A 16049-nucleotide genomic window follows, 5' to 3' on the forward strand; every position below is an offset into this window, starting at 1 on the left:
TCGACGAGTACGGTCACCGCTGTACTCATCACGGACTTCGAGCTAACGCAAAATTTCATTGTGCGTTACGTAACGCTTACAAATTAAAACACTGGTTAAACGAGCCATCCAGCCGAAACTCGAGTCACGTCAGTCTCTCGACTAACGACGACGTCGTCGACGAAGAAAAAGAGGGAGAAGAAGGAGAAATCGTACAAAACGTAGAAGTAAAAGTCGAAGATCCGACAACAGACGAAGAGAAAGAAAACGAACGCACGGCTAAAGAGAACCCAGAAATTACGCAAACGATTCCACTCTCCCGGTCGTCGCCTTCGTATGAATTCACTGGAAATTTTACGTGCGTTGCGACAACTGAATGCCAAGTATGTCGGCGTCTATCCTGCAGACAGACTACCGAGGGTGTGGACAAGATCGACAGCAATCGTCGCTAACACAGACAATCACAATCAACCTGACGAACACTGGGTCGCATTTTACGTCGATGAACGCGGAACAGGAACATATTTCGATAGCTACGGATTACCACCCTTGGACTCCAGATTCCTCCTACGACTGCGACGAAACTCAGCGAAGTACCGATGGAACACCGTGCCTCTACAAGGATTACTCTCGCAAACTTGCGGACAATACTGCTGTGTTTTTCTATATTTTATGTCTCGTGGTTATAATCTTAATCGGTTTCTCAATTTATTTTCTTCCGATTGTGAGCTCAACGACAGACGAATAGTAAAAATATTTAATAAAATTTTTTCGTGTAAAGAAATAAAAAAATGTGTAAAACATCAAGCGTGCTGTCATGTACAATTTTGTATTCCTAGAAAGTAAGCTATATTAATAAATATTTTATTTGTAATTTTAAGTAATGTCTATTTCTTTCTCGCACCCTCTCTATAATATATATCTCTTTCCTATATCCGAGTCAAAATTATACTCGCACCTGTTTTTACCTTAGGTATCACTACATAATAGCAAAAAGTTCTCTCTCTCGCGCTTACAAAGCATACTTGACCTATAAACCTATTGACCCATTTTTACAAAAACTCCCACCTGTCCGAGCCGCACCCCCGCTGGGTAAAAACGCTCGGCACTAAGATCTGCTTTTTCCTATTCAAAATCCAGTAGTATACTCAGCGGCAACCAATCAAGGCTCGGGGCAGCCATGGAGGGCCAATCAAGACTCGGGGCAGCCATGGGGTATCCAATCAGAACCCTCCGTTCAAAATCGTGACGACACAAACTCAGGCTACCCATTCAAGGCTCGGGGCAGCCATGGGGTGCCAATCAAAACGCGTCGTTCAAACTCGTGACGTCACACCGTCTAGTCTTCCCCACCAGGCCCCAGTCGGGGAAGGGGGTTAGGTTTGACACCAGTCGGACGAAGAGTGGGGTTAGGTTTGACATCAGGCCGAGGAAGAGAAGTTCGGGTTTGTTTTGATGCACCATGGCTGCCCCAGACAGGGGGGAAGGGGGGCAGACAACCCCCGCTGTGAGGGCGACACCCCCCGCTGTGAGGGCGAGGAGTGGGGGTTTGTTTTGACGCCCCATGGCTTCCCCTATACTACTTTAATAGTAGAAAATATTTTTATAAGAGTAAAAAAATTTAAAAAAATTTAAATATTGTAATATTACCGTCTTACACTTGCACATATGTCAAAAGTTTTTGTCTTTAGGTCTACTTTAAGATATTTTTTATAATAATAATATATACTTATAATATATAATATATTATATAGATAACATTTTTTATTTTGTGTACAACATTATATTCAATATTATATACCAACCTTCAATTGGCTGTTGATCACCTGAAACGTCATTATTGCATGTTTTTGTTGCGTACTGCATATTCATTACATCATGAAGTATAACACATGGCATGTTCCGTATAATGTTATCCCATTTACCTATTGATAACAGACACCAGCAATATAAAGTATAATGAATAAATCACTACCTCTTGTACTTTGAAGAGTTATAAGAGATATATGTGTATACTCTGAGAAATTATGAGAAACATGTTTAATATGCTTATTTTATATATTTTAAATACATATAAATATGACACTCTAGAGCTGATCTGTCAATTTCTAATATTTATCACAATTATTTATAAAGTTATAAAGAATTACATTCCGAAAGAAGAAAATTTTAAAAGTATTTCAAAAATTATCTATGTTACATGGGATGTTACTTTTAATAATTTTGTAAAACATTTTTTAGATATTTTTTATAATGCTGGCTGATTAATCCAGATTATATTACTTTTAATTCAAATTGTATTACTACTAATCAATATAATAATACGTTTTTACGTTATCAAACCTGTATTTTTTTCCTTTGCTTTGTAAAGCTTTCTTCTTTCTTTTTGCAGTGGCTTAGTGTGTTGCACAAATTTACATTCTGTAAATAATTACAATAATGATAAAATAACTAACATAATAACTACAAAATATTAAAAATTCATATGCAGTAACATTTTATTCAATCTAAAGATGTCTTATTAATAATATAACAGAATACATTAACTAATTAACCTTACTTGATTTTACAATTATAAATACTTTGATTTTACCATTATAAATAACTCTAACTTAATTGATTCGTATAATAAAGAGAAATAATAAACATAAACGATATTATTAAGTATACTATTAAGAGACTCGTATATTAAGACACTCATAACCATTTAATCATTTCTACTTTGTAACTGCCAAAGTAATATCCAGTAATAATGTATGTATGTCAAATATGAGGTTAATTGTATTGGATTAAAACATTAATAAAATACCAAATTATTGTTATTTCGGAAAACAAAATTGAAAACAGCAGAAATATACATACTAGACGACGATGAAGCCATTGCAAAACGCTTAGAAACGTTCGGTTGAAATATCACTGTATTAAATATAATGATTACTAAATCCGATTAAATGTTTTAGATTCGTTAACATGTTTTATTCTAAGAGGTAATAGAAACTGACTAGTAAAGGCTTACACAAAGGGCTTACGGTGACGAAAATAAAGAACGCTTAAATGATCACGCGGCAAAAAGTAAGTACGTTCAGTAGACGGAGCGGATCAGTGTGCGCTCAGTGATTCTTTACTATGATTGGTTCCTGCTTCTAAATCTAACGAAGAAATATAAGCCAGAACCAATCACATTAAAGAATCACTGAAAACGCTTACTAATCCGCTCTGTCTACTGAATGCGCCCAGTGACATCGTAAATAAAGACACTAAAAAATTACTAACAAGAAGTTACATACACATGGCTACGTTCAGAAAACGCAACTGTTGCACAAGAATAATTCGCTAATATAATTGATCTAAATTTAGAGATCTAACAATAAGGACCGATAATATAATCATTGATCGCTCACTTATCACTTGTGTTTTCTGAATGTAACCATTGATATGCATACATATTTAGTTTTTAATACTACAATGCGTTAATCTTTGCATCACGGAGGAAGGCTGCGTGTCATCGGACTTCAACCCGACTTATTCTTGTGTGTTTGACGCTAAGGCGGGCATTCAGCAGACCAGCACTTTTATTAAGATCGTCGCCTGGTAATAACGCCATCAACGTTGTAATAAAACTCTATTTAGAAATTTCAATAATTGTAATATTATGATGCAGGTTTTCTTGGATTGTAATAAAATTTTGATACCGATTTGATCCTGAAATAACGTATCTTTTTGCAGGTATGACAACGAATACGGTTACGCGTATCGTATAGTCGATCTGGTTCAATACTTGTTTAACGCCGATTCTGGTAATGTTCCTGTAATTGGACAAGTTCTCGAGCACGGTGATGATTAAGAACAACTTATCAAGTTAAAACTTCAAACTTTTGCATGCAATTGTATTCTATTTTAAATCCTTACAAATATCTTATAATGAATGCAGTTATATAAAAAAAACTTGTCAAATTTGGGAAGCTGAGGCATGTAAGTTCAAGCGAGCATTGCGGTGTCTCTCTATTGTCGCTGTAGTTTGAATGTCAATGGAGTTTTGTATTTTTGTTAGTTTTGTATTTTTATTTTAGCCCTGTTTTAACCATGTGCAAAAATGATACTGACTCCCCAAAAAAGCGGTACACTAAAAATGTGGGAAAAATTTTGCATATTTCAAATGATCATAACTTCCGCAATGCTCGTCTGAACGTACATGCCTCAGTTTCCTTAATATTTCAACTTTGTTTTTGACATTCGCTGGATTATTGAAAACATTCCCATTCTCTGTGCAAGTAAAATACATAAACTGTAATTTAAAAAAATAATTTCTAAGGCTAAGGCTATCTTGGAATTTTCGATGATGACATGTTTTCCGTGACCGACCAAGTTCTCATCAACAAATCTTCCATCATAACTTCTTCAATAATCAAATAATTATTATAATTGTAACCGTGAATTTTCAATTATGATGTGCTACGGATAGCCGCGGTTAATTCAGGGTTCGGGCGGCGGGCTGGTTGAATGAATGACGAAGGCAAGCGGTATATATTTGACAATAGTATTTATTATGTTCTAAGCCTAACTAATATTTACAGTGTCCCTGCTCTAATATGTACAACTTAGCCTAAGATCTCGCTATGCGAGTCGCGGGTGATTCGCTGTGGCGACGTGTGTCGCGGTGCGCGTGTGCGCGTTGAGTATTCGGTGCCGGATTGGCTGCGGCGGGCATACGGCCCGTGTATCGGTCGGTCGGTGTGTCGATCGGCGGTAGCGGCCGTTCTTGACGATTACGGCGTTCGTGGCGGTGTAGTCTCGGCGGTGTAGTGCGAGGCGGCGTTCACATCGGTCACGGCGGTAGCCGGATTGGCTGCGGCGTTACGGTCGCGGCTGCGCGGTGCGGTGCGGTGTTCGCATTCGCTGAGTCGGTCGGTGCGGCGTCACGATTGGTCGCGGCGGTGCGCGACTGCGCGGTACGGCGCGGAGCTCGGCTCGACAGCCACGGTGATCAGCTGTTCGACGATCAGCTGTTATTATCGTCGAGGATCATCCCGCGTGGATAATCCTCCGCGTCGGCGGTTTCCCCTCAGTACGGGATCCCCGTGAGCGGTCGGGATCGGTAGCTCAATACGCGTACCGGGATCCGGGTGTCGAGCGGGGCGGTGTCTTGCCACTCACAGCGTGGCGCGAGGAAGCGCTCAGTGCGCGCTAGTGAAGGAAGCCGGGTTTGCGGTTATGTTTGGCACTCAGTGCGTGCTCTGGATGCTCAGCTCAATTCGCTGAGTGGATCGGTCGGCTCAGTGCGCTAGACCGGGGAGATCTGATTCCTTATCACCAGCGGAGGGCTTTTATAGCCCCCGTTTGATGACAAGAGGAGCGGAGATGTGCGGGGAGACCGAGATAAGCGGAGGGGACTACACGAGGTAGGAGGGTAACGGCCTCGTATCTATATACCTTAACGTGACGGAGGAACGGCTTGTTACATAATAATAAAGGATTACTTACCTTTGGAAAATCTCGTTAATCTCGCTATTTTGTAATAAACTTTTTAAACACATTTTATAAGTTATTATGTCATTTTATGTCTTACTTATAAGCATTATTTGAAAATTATTATCAACGCGCTGTATATCTCATACATAAGTGGTCGTATATCTCACCCTTTTTTTAATATATGGTAAAAAAAAATGCAAGGATTTTTTAAAGTTTTTTTTTTAAATAAATATCTCGTATTTCTATTTTTTTTTTTTTTGTAGTGGTAGATAGTATAAAGTTTTTATTGGTACAGTTAATTTTTTCCCTTAAATAGTATATAATACTTGATAAATAAAGTTTTTGTTAGGTGCGGCATATATACCGGAGTTATCCTAAAATAATATATACTAATAATAATATAATTATATATTATAATTATTAATAATATATATATAACATTAATAAAATATATTTTTTTATTATTTTTATTTAATGTAAAATATAAATATAAGGTAATTTTAATTTTAATGTAAATATTAAATTATTTAATTATCTTTAATTATTAATTAACTTATTAATATAATTAACAATATTTTTTATATATAATTTATAATATAAAGCATAAATTAATTTTAATTTTCTTTGTTTAATTTATGTAGAGTTCCTTTATTTTGTCTCTGAAAAAATATTACAATTATTTATTGTATGTAAAATAACAAGTACATAATGTACCATATTTTTTTTTAAAGTTAGTATTATGTTAATTATTAGTTATCATTATTTTATTATTTTTTAAATTGGTCTTTATATGTATTGCAATGGCATTGCAATTCTATTTACCTGATCGTCTTCCGCTTTTCTTTTTTGAAGTGTTTTAATAACTCTAACTAATTGAATTAAAGATTTTTCCTTCTTTGCGTTTTGTCTTTTATGTCGTTAATCACAAAATATGGTGGAACAGCTGTACAATTAATTTATTAATTATTAGATTATAAATTTAATATAAAAACGAAAAAGAAAAAAGAAAAAAAAATAAAACAAAAAAATTAAAAAGCAATAAATAAAGAAAAAATAAAAATGGTAGTAATAAACAAATAATTAAATAATAAGCTTACTTAAAATATATGTAATATATATTTTTACATACAAATAATATATTATGTATGAAAGTAAAATAAATAATAAAAGAATAAATAATTAAAATAATAGTAATAAAGAAATGAATAAAAATCTATTAAAAATTATTTTAAACTGTTATTATTTTGCTTGTTGTTGTTAATTGCTGAAAATTATTATTATTTTAAATTATATTATATTATATTATTATTTATTATTATTATTATTATTTCTATATCTTTATAAAACTGTATTACCTGAATTTTGCATCGTTCCGACAATTTCAATTTTGTCTCCTTTGTTAAAGTTTAAAGCAGAATATTTTTCTGTGTCAAAATTGGTTATATGAACTTCTACTTTGTATGTTCCGTCAGTAATTGAACCGCAACCTATGTTTTTATTTAATTTAGTATTAAAAACTGACGCAAAATTTGTTTTAATGTATGCTTCCAAAACTGTAAAAATATGAAAAATTATTATTATATAAGTTAGAAATATAATTATAATTATTATTATATAAATTAGAAATATATAGTTATAAATGTGTTAAAACTTAAATTAATAATACACAAAACTTACTAATACATTGTGAGGTGTTTACAACCTCACTTAATGTAACATGTTTTGGAGCGATTTGCTCTAATTTACGATGATATTTCCTTAGATTAGTGATTACTGTATTTTTCCGGATTAACAGTTCGTAAGGAACATTTCCATTATTGTACATATTAATTTTTTGCATTCTTGTTTGTACTCCGTCTAAATGAACAACCTTTTCAAAAGTATTTTAATATTATAATACAATCATTTAATAGAAAAAAGACAAAAACAAAATTATTCGAAAAAAGTAGAAAATTTGATTGAATTAGTTGTTCTACTCGATCCACATCATCATTCCAAGCTATAATTTGGATTTTTCTCCCGGCACCATTATTAATAAAAAATTTGTATTGTTGGTTATTGTCAACAATACGTGGAGATTCAATACTGTCAACGTAACCGATTACTTCTCTGTAAAAATTATAGAATATTATATAAATTATTATTATTATATTTATATTATTATCGTTATAATTATGTTATGTTTATTTTACTGTTATAATTATGTTATGTTCATTTTACTGTTATATTTGTTATGTTTATTTTATTTTATTTTACAAACATGGGGATAACATAGGGAGTAAAAAATATATAAACAAAAATGGTAGAGAAATAATTATGATATAATGTCATGAAAATGTGATTTGTAAAGAATTAATTGTTTATACGTTATAATAAGTTACTTACATGGTTGAATCATATATTTCAATTTTATCTAAAACATCATTTGGTGTTAACTGATTTAATAAATCATCTTCATTAAGAATTTCATCAGCTATCGACTGATTTAATAAATTATTATTTATATTTTCTTTAAGTTCATAAATATTTACACATTTTTTGAAAATTTGTCTTTAAAATTCATTTTCTTTATATTTTTAAAATAATTTTTAACTAAAATTTATAAATTCTATATATCAATCTTATTGTATTATCAATTTAAAATTGTTATAAGTTATTTGATGTTATCTTTAATATGCATTGTATTGTGTTAAAGAAAAAAAAATAAAAAATTTTAAAAAGTCCAAATTATTTTAAATTTTAATTAAAAATAAAGATCTTTATTAACGGGAGCACGAGAGAATGACAGAGCAAGACAGCGCGAGAAAGCGATTGAGCGGTAGAGTGAGAAAGAATACGAGAGTACAGAAACGCTTGAGAGCAAGACAGTGCGAGAGTGAGAGAGAAAGAAAGACCGATAGAGCGAGAGATAAAGAGCGGGAGAGAGCACGAAAGAGCTAGAGAAGAACGATAAAATAAAAAATAAAACGGCAATTAAAAAAGTGCAAGAAAGCAATTAGTAAGAGAGAAAGCAAATAATGAGATGCAAAAAGTTGTAACTTACTTTTTCTGATTTTTTTCCTTTCTCCTTCCTTTTTTAATTTCTCCCTTTCTTCTTTTTTTCTTTCTTTATAATCTTTCTTTTTTCTTTTCTCTTTTTCTTAATTTTCTTAATTTTTTAAAAGTTGTTTGTCGTAATGATAAATAAATGATCATTTAAATAATTGAATTTATTTATACAACAAATGAAAACTGTCCGAACTCGTAGTTCGCGATTTAGGGCCAAGAGCGCTCATTGATGTGATAGTATAACTAGCTTGTAAGTCGATGCAATAGATGTCATTCTTATAGCGGGCTTGGCGAAGGGGAAGAGAGGAGGAAGAAAGTCAGTTGCTTGTAACCACTCGTGCGAGACGCTTGCACAAATAAAATACAATATATTTTAGTAGTGTTCCTTATGCATAAGTGAGCGTTGTTTTTCAACCGTATCCCTAATCATTCAGAGACAGCACGATCCATTCGGATCACTGAACGAAACAAAAACTGTTTATTTATGTTTAAAATATTAACTTCATATGGCAAAGAAATACACTTGAAGTTGAATATGCTTTACTAAAACCCATCGCACATGAAATTGCATAGGCTGCATATGCATAGCATAAGGCTGCTAAACCAATGAGCAGCCAACATAAAGTTATTATATTGATTTACATGAAATGCTTATTGGTCCAACGGTCTTATGCTATGCATATGCAGCGTATGCAATTTCATGTGCGATGAGCTTACAATCCTTAGGGCCACTTCAACCAACTCCGATTTGCCAACGTAACAAAATACAATTAATTTACCATTGTATTTTGTTACGTTGGCAACCCTTTAATTAACGATTAAAGTTTAATCGGAGGTGGTTGAAGTGGCCCTTAAAAGTGCAAAATCACGCAGCGAAAAAATCGCCGCGATTGGAGATCACGTGGTCATTCATTGCTCGCTAGCGAGTATCGCTGTTCGCTGGATTTTTTTCAGCTTTTCGCAAATATTCGCTATGTGAGAAACGTACATATTGTAAAAAGATCAAGAAACATCAATTTTATTTAAAAAATGGAATCAACAGAGATAATTAAGGAACAAAGATTTTATATATTCAATTTAAGTATTTCGCATTCCTTACGGAAAAAACACTCAAATATCGAGAGTTTACACTCAAAATTGTATAATATACAGCTAAATTTAGGAATAAACTCCCAACATCGAGAATTAACACTTAATTTTAAGTGTTTTTTTCGTAAGGGATGTGTTCGCATTGCATAAAATTATAACCTATTAATGTTATGCAAACGTATAAAACGCAAGCACGATCAACGAAAACATTTTCTTTGTTATCAACAGCTACATTTATAGGTTCCCTAATGTGATGTTGCTTAAATATGTCTGCTCCAACTAACATAAGTGTGTCAAATTTTCAAATTGAATAGCAAATCTGCGTGTGTAATTATAAAACCTCAAATCTTTTAAAACAAGTTTAGGTAGCACAGCATAAAAGAATCCATCCACTTTCCTTTCTTTAAAAATGGATGTTCCCAAATATTTCTTTTTTGCAGATGTAAAAGTATAACTGTAACTGCAGCAGCTTTCCTTTTTCGTAAATTTATTTGGTAGTAATTATTTATTTGCATATAATTTAACTACTGCATTTGTTGATTATACCAAGTGATCCAGTTTATAACTGAATCGTCCTCCATTAAAAAAGATTTAAAAAGACTTTGTTATTAATTAATGATTTAATGTGTCACATGTTATAACTACACAGATGCGACACTCAGAAACTATTTGCGGCGAATTATCCGCTACTTCGGGGCAAATTATTCGCTATTCGCTAAAAATTATTTGCAGCGAAAAATTCGCTATATGAAAAGGTACCTTAATAAAACTACATATGATTGGTTCTCTTGCTGCGTTTACTTCATAAGTTATTCTCATTGCAAAAAGCAAGGATCAACAAGACAAAAATCCAATCTTTCAGCTTTCTTGCGTAAATGTAAGACATTCGTTTTTTAGGTATAGTCATAATAAAATTAAGGATATATAAGAACGCTGTAATATTCTTCGTAATTTTACTTACAATTAGTGTAAAGTTAAAAAAGGAAATAAGGAAGGAAGAAAGGAAGGAGAGGAAGAGAAGAAGAAGAGAAAAGAAGAGAAGAGAAGAAAGAAAGAAAGGAAAGAAGGAAAGAAGAAAAGAAAGAAAGAAAGAAAGAAAATAAAGAAAAAAAGAAAGAAGAAAAGAAAGAAAGAACAAGGAAATTTTAAAAAAAGAGGAAGAAAGAAAAGAATTCAGAGAAAGGTAAGTTACATCTTTTGCATTTCATTATGATTGCTTCTGCATTTTTGGTTGCAGTGTTCATTTGTTTAATTGTTATGTGGTATGTTCGGCATAGAGTTAAAGAGCTAGAGTTCTATATATAATAGTAGGTATCGATATATATCTATATATCTATAGATAAATCAGCTACGAAAATACATCCTTCCCTTTCCCTCTCCCTACTACTTCCCTTTCCCTCTCCCTCTCCCTCCTCCCCTCTCTCTCTCTCTCTCGCTTTTGCTCTCTTGTGATCTCGCGTTCTCTCGCTTTCTCGCTTTATCGTTTTCTCACTTTCTCTCGCGCTGTTTCGCTTTTTCGCTCTCTCGTTCTCTCACTCTTTCTTGCTCTCGTGCTCTCGTGCTCTCTTATTTCCTCGAAAAGAAGCTACGAAAGAAAAGGAAACTTCGAGTAGCTGTGAAAATAATGATCTTTATTTTTAATTAGAATTAAAACAATTTGGATTTTTATTTTTGAATTTTAACGATTTATTTTTTAAAATTAAAGCTTTATCTTTATAAGCGCGTTTTGAATACAAGCCATAAATAAAAAAATGCTTAAATAATATTCAAATTTTATTAATTTAAAAGCGTTCTGAGTGCAATAATATTTAATACATGAGTCTACAAAACAAACAAAGTCTAAAATAAACAACGCAATAATTAATTTAACGCAAATCAAAATATAAATCTAAAACTCATTTGTATATTGATTAGCACTATGCATAAAGAATTCAGAAAAAGATAAGTTATCTCTTTCTATCTCTTTATTATTTGCTTTCTCGCATTTTTTCGCTTGGTGTTTTATTTTTTCATTTTATAGCTCTCCTTCCCTGGCTTTCTCATGCACTCTCACGTTCTGTCGCTCTCTTATTTTGTCGTCAATACTTTCATAGATTTTTATTTTATTAGATTACACTATTTTGTTTATAATTTAGTGAATAAATTGTCTTTTGAGCCTTAGAAAATATAAATTGGCGTAAGTACGAAACATGCATGTTGCTTTGCAGTAGTTCCAGTGTAAACGATGGAAATATAATCAACTAAAAACAAAAAAGCAAGAATCACAAAATAAATGCTGCAGTTGATTGAAAAAATTGTAAGTAACCTTAATAACTAAGATAGTAAAATACACATGCGCGCATATATTTATGTTTATATATGTATACGTATGTACAGGTGTATGTATGTAAGCACATATTATATAGAAAGTGTCTCCTATCAAGCCCAAGTAAAACGATTTTCATAATACAGTAAGATGATTAACTTGACTGAGATTTCACGAAAATTTTCAGTTAACTTTATCGTGACAATCGTGGTTACTTAAGAGATAGATGCATATGTATGCATGTACGTATGTTTACTGCTGGTTAAAAGTTCTTGAATGATCCGTAATTAAACATTGCTATGCTAATTACAATTGTGCTAAAAAATATTAATAAATCATAAATCATACTATATATACACGGAAAAAAGTTTGGCACTACTGCTACATCATAGGTGGTAGTGCAGCGCCACCTCGCATTTAGGACTACAGAGTGCCAGTTTTGGGTAACTGGCAGCACTAAGCGCCGGGAGAACTGTTCTCCCCACCCTGATGGGGCAACCACTGCACTTTAAGGTTAGGAATGCTGCGGTGCGAGATTGGGACAGCAGGGCTCCCGATTGGGACAGCAGGGCTCCCAAACTGAGAGAACTGCCGTGCCAAAGAGAAGTACAACAGCGCACTCTCATTTCGTACAGCTGTTACACTAGTTGGTGCTTCTGTAGTGTCAAACTTTTTTCCGTGTACGAGTAGGGTAAAGGGCATTATGGCCATAGTTTTTATTTGAGATCATAATTTTCAAACCGCTGATTTTTTTATTTCGTAACTTTCTGAAATTCTAGTGTATTTAATAAGCTTTGATGACAAAATGTCTTGATCGATTAAAATCCATATTCGAAGAAAAAAAAAAAGAATCTGAAAACATGCGTTTGGGCCATATTAAATGTGGGGTGGGTAATATGGCTAACTATAAGAAAAGTGTACAAAACAATAATATTTTGCAAAAGTGAAGTAATTTTAATCGTACAGAGCATAAACATTGAAACATTTGAAACATACACATTTGAAAAATAAACATTTAATAAAAAAAACATTGAATCTCGGTCTTGCTTTCTTTCTCTCTCTCTCTTTTTCTCTCTCCTCTCCAGTCTCTTTACGTAACGCTGTCGTGCTCTCACAATCACTATTTTCTTGCTTCGCTGTTATTGTCACTCTCAGTACTGGCGTACTCTACACTCTGTTGTACTCGTTGACCATATTTGCCACCAAGCACACATTTAATAATATGCATTATAATTACAAAAATAATGGGCAAAGCACAATAAATTTATTATAAAAATATAGTGTGACGTGACGTTTTTCGTCATTCACAAGGGCCGGATGGCCCGACCGGGAAAGGTCATTTGAGGCCGCTCATTTCCGACTAATATTTTTAGTATTAAGACACTTAGGTATCCGCCAAGCGGAAGTCGCGATCCGCGGGAGAAGTGGTGTGCCACGACTACCAATTGTAATTAATGGAGCAGCCGTCGAGGGAATGTTAATAAGAAGCACAGACGACCGAGCGGCGGGGCCCCGGACAGCCGGAGAACGAGTAAGGGCAAGCATTAGGGCGAGTACCTACAGTACCGAGGTACGTAGGAAAGTCGAGGGACAAACACTGCCGCTGTATCTTATTATAGAGGAAGGAGCAGCAGTCCGGTGCAGCCTGGGACGACGCCGGGGAAAGAGCATGCGCTCTTGCACCTGACGACCAGGGTGGAGGAAACCCCAGCCGGAGCGATCGCCACGGCCTCAAATAAGCCGGCCAAAGCCTGATCAACCCCAAGCCGGCCCAGCAGCCACCGATACGGCGAGAAAGGACATCAAGGCGTGCAATCCGCAGTTTTCAAATGGCGCGGCATCACGACCGGAGGCGCCCTCGGACGCTGAGATCCTGCAGGACTGGCGAAGGGTCCCCCATCGACTAGCGATCGGTGTGCGCGAATCGAAGCGCGATCGATGCGCGGGCCGCTGCCGGCGTCCGCGGCGCCCCCGACCGCTCACGGTTCGTCACTGTTCGGTGAGATATTAACTAGAGCGGTTCCACGGCCATCAACGACGTCAACCTGCTTGTAAAGCCACCACTTCGACCACGCGGTAAGGGCGGAGACGGCCGGCTTTTAGTGAAAGATAGTTACCCTACCGAGCGTTCGGTGGGCGAATTTATTATATCCGGGATACCGAGTGTCGAGTCATCGCGTAGTAGGGCCGTGTCGTTCTCCGCCTCGTATAGATTACTAATTGCGCCTATTGTCTCCTCCCTCGGGGAGTATGTCGAGCCGACAGTCGATCTCTGTATTTGTGTAAGAATTAAAGTCTCGCGACGGGATGGTGCGTGGATTGATATCATCGGGATTCACTTACCACATACCGAGAGTGTGAGCCAAGTGCGCAGTACCGAGGCGAGCTTCCGTAGATGAGAATATCTATACGGAATGCTCACGTTACGTCGCGGCCTATCCCGTCCATCGTCTATTGTTAATGTCGCGTGTCGTATTATTGGATGTAGAGTGTAGCCTATACAGTGTAATTTTCGAGCTATTGTAAATGTCGAGTTAAGTACGATACAGCCGTACCAGAGAGTCATGTCAAACGATTAAATTGTATTCGATAACAACGTTGTTGCCATCCTAATTTCAATACACGCTTATTATATTTATTAATTCGATCTAGTTATTCACGCGAGACCTCTCCTCTCCTATTCCGCGTACCGAGAAAGAACCTCGCCCCTCTGCCACTTCGTGTAGAGGCGGGCTAGCCGGCATTCGGCCGTCGTGCGAAGTACCGAGCGTTTTGCGATTTTTGTGCGGCGCGGATTCCGCGCCTGGCGCCCAACTTATAATAAAGGAAGTGACGAGCACGACGAAGTTGCAGACGCGAAAAAAGTAATGTCGTAATAGCCAAGGTTCAGGTTTTCAAATGTGTAATGAGAAAAGCCAAAATTATTTTGTTTTAATTTGAAAATTTTACTTAATTGGAAGTGCGATGTCTGACTTTGACGTGTATATTTTGATGGAGAACAATGAAGTACCAAACCACAAATAACAACAAAATAGCGAGGTTCTTGTTACCAAACTTCAAGAATAACTACAATAATTGGTTTTTATACATTATCAATGTTTATCAATGTTTAGAATGTTTAATACGAGCATTGTGGCCATATTATCCGCCTGGCCATAATACCTGCTAATCCTATATACAGAGTGTTCCAAAAGAGGTAGATAATCTCTCTTATAACATGCAGATCAGGTAAAAATAAAAAAATGTGCTCGCTTTAAGAAATAACCTCCTCCTTTCTATTATCTTAGCATATTATAGCAAGTACAACAGTCTTCGATTTGTCGAGTACGGAAATACATTAATGGAAAGTTAAAATTACAAAAATAGGAGGTTGTGAAAGGTTTGTAATTTTTACTAAATCTGTTGTATTAAATAAAATAAATTTTAATCTACAGATTGAATTTAATGGTGTGCTTTTATACTTTTTTCCTTTTAAGTTAATTGTTACGTCCGGCTAAATAATTTACGCCGTCCGTCACGAGTAAACGATACGTCGTGCCGCGAACCGCGTTGCCACGGTAACCGAACGCTGACGAATTCACGCGCTCTCGATGCCGAGCCCGATGTATCACGCGCTGCGAGCATGCGGCTCGCTCTAGCGGCGCGCATGCGTCAATTAAAAACACCATTCATTAATGAACCAAATTAGATATCGAAAAATTTCCAAAAGGAAAGTATTCCTCCCCTTAGCCGCGTCCCTCTGAGGCGCCACGGTTCTAGATTATTGGTAATAATCGCGCAAACGGCGCGCTGGTGAATTCGCACTCGCGCGGAACCATTTGGACTAGGGCAGCAAGGGCCGAACACCCTTATTTAATTAATAAACGGGGTGTTATACCTTGCGGTACAACAAATGATTTTTGCCGTACCTTGCGGTGCGATAAAAGATCTTTTTGGGTTCGTTGCTGCCCAAGGAGTTGAAACTAGCTAAAAAAGGCGGCTTTTGTTGGCCGCCGAGGTTGGCAGGATCCACAAATCACTGACTCACTGATTTTACGTTAATTTAATAAAAAGATTTATTCTGTTTGTGATATACAATAATGGCAGTCGGCGAAGGTGCCGCGTCGTTTTACACTGAATTGATTAGATACGGCGCGTGACTCGGAGATAGCGCGTCGTC

General features: G+C 35.5%; 2 protein-coding genes across 4 annotated transcripts in view; both read right to left on the reverse strand.

Annotated features, from left to right (window-relative positions):
• LOC114255056 (cilia- and flagella-associated protein 251-like) overlaps positions 1-8481 on the reverse strand; it is an 11471-nt gene extending 2990 nt beyond the window's left edge. Inside the window, exons 1-2 of one of the 2 annotated variants that reach the window (XM_036287041.1) lie at positions 7834-8481; positions 7126-7557 (exon numbers count right to left, since the gene is read on the reverse strand). The gene's annotated coding sequence lies outside the window, so the exon portion shown is untranslated. Of the gene's footprint in view, positions 1-7125 lie in introns of both variants that reach the window. The other variant, XM_036287040.1, reaches the window with a different exon arrangement.
• Positions 1-16049, reverse strand: part of LOC105832420 (dynein heavy chain 12, axonemal-like) — a 111367-nt gene that overhangs the window by 71654 nt on the left and 23664 nt on the right. The window lies entirely within an intron of this gene.

This window comes from Monomorium pharaonis, chromosome 5 (assembly GCF_013373865.1).
Source record: "Monomorium pharaonis isolate MP-MQ-018 chromosome 5, ASM1337386v2, whole genome shotgun sequence".
In the NCBI taxonomy this organism is placed as follows: domain Eukaryota; kingdom Metazoa; phylum Arthropoda; class Insecta; order Hymenoptera; family Formicidae; genus Monomorium; species Monomorium pharaonis.